Genomic DNA, 4,096 nt, shown 5'->3' on the forward strand with positions numbered 1-4,096 from the left:
ATAAGTCCCCTGCCCTAGTGCATTCAGATATTTTTTCAAAAATCAATTACTTCTCCGCCCCTAATGTGTGAGAACTTTTTAAAGGATAAAAACAAGAAAATAAACCAACATTTTCTACCATAATTACAGTACTTTGATACTTCATTAACAGTGAGGTTACATAGGCATAAAGTTGTAAGACTCAAGCAAGTACAATAATTAGAAAGAATTTTTAGATCCCCTTTTATTTAATTAATGAATGTCTTTTATTCTTAAATAATATTTTTTTTGTAAATAAACATATAATTAAACAATTAATAACTAATAAAGCAAACATCTTTAGAGACACACTAATCCTAGACTTAAAGGAGGATCCCATTTAGTACAATGGAAGTGAGGGGTGCCTAGTACCTTCCTCTCACTTAACTGACTCCTGAATCTAGTTCTCACCCTTAATTATTGGGATTTATCATTATTTTCATGTTCCTTAGGAACGAATAAAGGATGATGGCGACTCTTTCATTTTTCAGCCGCAACTGTTTGTAAAAAGGTCTTTTGAATTAACTTGATTTAAAGTCCACCATAGGTTTGATTCTTGTGAAATCAAGGAAGTCATGTGCTTCTTTGTTGTGTTATAAGATTGTAGGATATGTCTTGGTGTAACGTTTGTACAAAGATCTAACATATTGGAAAATTTCTCACAGGGTGTAAGGGGACTAGACGTACCATTGATTGGAAAGGGGAACTAGTATACATTGTTGTGTAATTTTTTTCTGTATTTAAAATTCTGCATTTTACTACATATGTTCATCGAATTACTTTTGGAAGAATAAGAACATAAGAACCATCTTTTAAAAATGAGAAAAATACAAAGAATCTAATTTAGCCCCTCTCTTAAATTGCAAATCTATACTTACATCTTTCCACATGTGAGGCAGAGTACGTGGCGGCTATTACATGTGTTTATCATGCAATCTAGTTATGAAACATGTTAAACAACGATTGCTGCAAAAGGATCCGACCAAGATATTTATGGACAACAAGTCAGTAATATCATTGACAAACAACACAACCGTCCATGATTGAAGTTAGCAAATTGACACACGTTATCAATGTGTCTCTAACAATGATGCGTAGTTGGAATACGTGAAGAAACATGACCAAGCAACTGATATCTTTTCCTAGCCTCTTATGCTTGAATAATTTGTCAAGTTAAGTTGGTGTATCAAAATCAAGTTTTTTTTTGGTGTTGAATATTTACATTTATTTTGGGTTTGTTTGTTTTGGGCCTTAGGAATTTTAAACTCAAATTTGTTTATAATAGGCCCAACATCTAGAAGCTTATTCTAGAGAGGTCCATGGAGTTCTCTAGAAGATAAGGATAAATTAGGATTTTAGAAAAATAATAGAGAAAATTTTAGAAAATAATTTATAGCCATTAGATTAAATTTGAGTGAAAAAATCCAAATCGTTGATTTATGAATGCCACTAGTATAAGTAGAGGAGATTTACTTGAATTTGTTTCAAGGAAAAAATAAAAACACTCAATAATTCAATAATACAAGTAGCATTCCCTTTTTCAATGTTTTCTAACCTCTTCCAAATACTTTACACTTTCTACACCTACCCAAAACTTCCTTTCAACAATTGGTAAATTACTTAACACTCAATAGCATCTTCTTTTTCATTAGGTAGTATCTCTTATATTTATTTTGGTAGAAATTTAAAAAAAAAATTACCTTATCCCATTTTCCATTTAGCGGTAACATACTTTTTCATTATTTCATGGCTTAACAATTTTAAAATCAAATATAGCGTAATAAAACAAGTCCAATTTTTAAAGATTTTTTATCTTTAATATAAAATTATTTTAGGATATTGAGATGTATTTATATTTTTCTTATTGGGACAAATATAAGCAATAACCGGTTTCAATAAATAAACCCACTAGCTTTAAATTCCATGGCCTCCTGCTTATCTGATTCAATGGTTGCCATGCGTTTTATTTAAATACTGGTATTCATTTGCACTATTTCTTTAGATTTGATTCCACAACTACTAAATTTCACATAATTTAATTCATTGGTAATATTCTAATATCCACTAAAATTTGTTCTAAATTATGCAGCTTCATCCTTACAGTTGAAGATGAAGTTTATTTATTTGGCGGAAATTTCTATGGTGCAATCTGATTGGTCTCTTGTTAGAGTTATATTTTTCTTTTCAACGACCGTGATTTCCTTGATTAAATATGGTGAGTCATAGTTTTATCTTCGGTAATGGTTCTTGTTATCATTAAGATTTCCAAGTTTTTGTTATATGAATTGTTGTGGTGAAGTGTTTGTTAGGTTTTTCATTAGTTGTGTTTTATGAGATTTTATTAGGAACTATGATATCATTAAGGATGTATTTTTGTTATATGAGTTGTGTTTTATGAGATTTTATTAGGAACTGTGATAACATTAAGGATGTGCATTTTTAATAGCTATATACGTTCATTTGTATGGATGTGTATTTTTAATAGCTATATATGTGGAGATTTCTAATCTATTATTTACTGTAGTCATTCTCATGTTTTATAGTTGTTCACTCAATCATCTGGTTGATATTAAAATTTTATATTCTAACTCAGATGCTTATCTGCAGTGCTTAGTTGCAGTATCAACAATATTGTCAATCCGAAAGCAAGAAGCAAGAAAAAAGTATAGCTGAAATCTGCTGACAATAGTTGTTAGTTGACAATGCTGATGTTAGCTCTGGTGCAAGATTCACACTTATAGCTCAACCGTCACAATTATATTTATTAATAGTAGAAAATTAGAACAAATACAACAAGAGACTTGTATACAACAAGAGGATTGTAAAGTAGAGGAAGATTATAGTTTTACAATAGGAGGAAACATAATATATTTGTTGATAAGAACACAAATGAGGAATATATATATATATTAGAGGAAGATTATATTTATACTAAGAGGAATATAATATTTAGTTAGATAGGAACACAAATGACATATACAACAATTTTATAAATGTACGGATTGATTATTACAAATACTTTGTCTCAATAGTATATTTTTAGTATCACCAAGTGATGTTTTAGTAGTAAGGTTATTGCCAATATCTCAATAGTTTCAAAGAATATACATGTTCTAATTGTTCAAGTTTACAAACTATACTTAATGTAAAGCAAGTATATGCATATTTCTCCTCTGATTTGTAGACAACCATAACAAATTGTAATGTTCCATCTATTCCTAATAATTATATCATTCATATTCTAAATAATCAGTGAAACCCACATCTCTTTATATTATACTATGTGATTATATTTGGAAAGATAACAATTTTATTTCAGGAAAGAGAAACTATCATATCAAAGTAAAAAGAAGTAAAGTATTGAGTATTAAGTAATTTACCAAGTGTTGAAAGGAAGTTTTGGGTAGGTGGAGAAAGTGTAAAGTATTTGAAAGAGGATAGAAAACTTTGGAAAAAGGGAATGCTATTTGTATTATTGAGTTTTTATTTTATTTTTTCGTTGAAATAAATTCAAGTAAATCTTCACTACTTATACTAGTGGTGTAATATTCCATATTCCCTTAAATGCTCAATTAGTTGTGAGTTGAGACAATTGAGTTCCTATGTACTCTATCTATTATCAGTTGTAATAATTTGAACTCATATGTGCTCTAAGTGTTATCAGTTGAGACCAATAGAGTAACTAGTCAATTCTATAGAGATTAATTACTATTAAAAGAGACAAACCAATATTAATAAGTACAAGAGAGGATATTTTCGATAACATTAATAATTGGTCAACTGCTACTGGAAGATAAAATATCAATTGAGATATTTATATTACTACCTAGTATTATAATATATATAATTATATATATATATATATATATATATATATATATATATATATATATATATATATATATATATATATATATATATATATATATATATATATATATATATATATATATATATATATATATATATATGTATTGTATGGTGGTGATTAAAAAGAAAGAAGAAGTGGATAGGAATGAAAGATAAAAAGAAAGAGTAGGTAGGAGAGGTAGAGAGTTATTATAAAGCAAGAAAAGAA

The 4,096-nt window shown here is 28.1% G+C and overlaps 1 long non-coding RNA gene across 1 annotated transcript; it reads left to right on the forward strand.

Moving 5' to 3' along the window:
• The first annotated feature begins 1,514 nt into the window (after positions 1–1,514).
• Positions 1,515–3,146, forward strand: LOC127106379 (uncharacterized). The gene is made up of 3 exons (XR_007795360.1): positions 1,515–1,629; positions 2,108–2,233; positions 2,626–3,146. It is a non-coding gene; the product is annotated as an uncharacterized LOC127106379 (long non-coding RNA).
• Positions 3,147–4,096: the final 950 nt, after the last annotated feature.

The sequence above is a fragment of the Lathyrus oleraceus genome, chromosome 7 (assembly GCF_024323335.1).
Source record: "Lathyrus oleraceus cultivar Zhongwan6 chromosome 7, CAAS_Psat_ZW6_1.0, whole genome shotgun sequence".
NCBI lineage: Eukaryota > Viridiplantae > Streptophyta > Magnoliopsida > Fabales > Fabaceae > Lathyrus > Lathyrus oleraceus.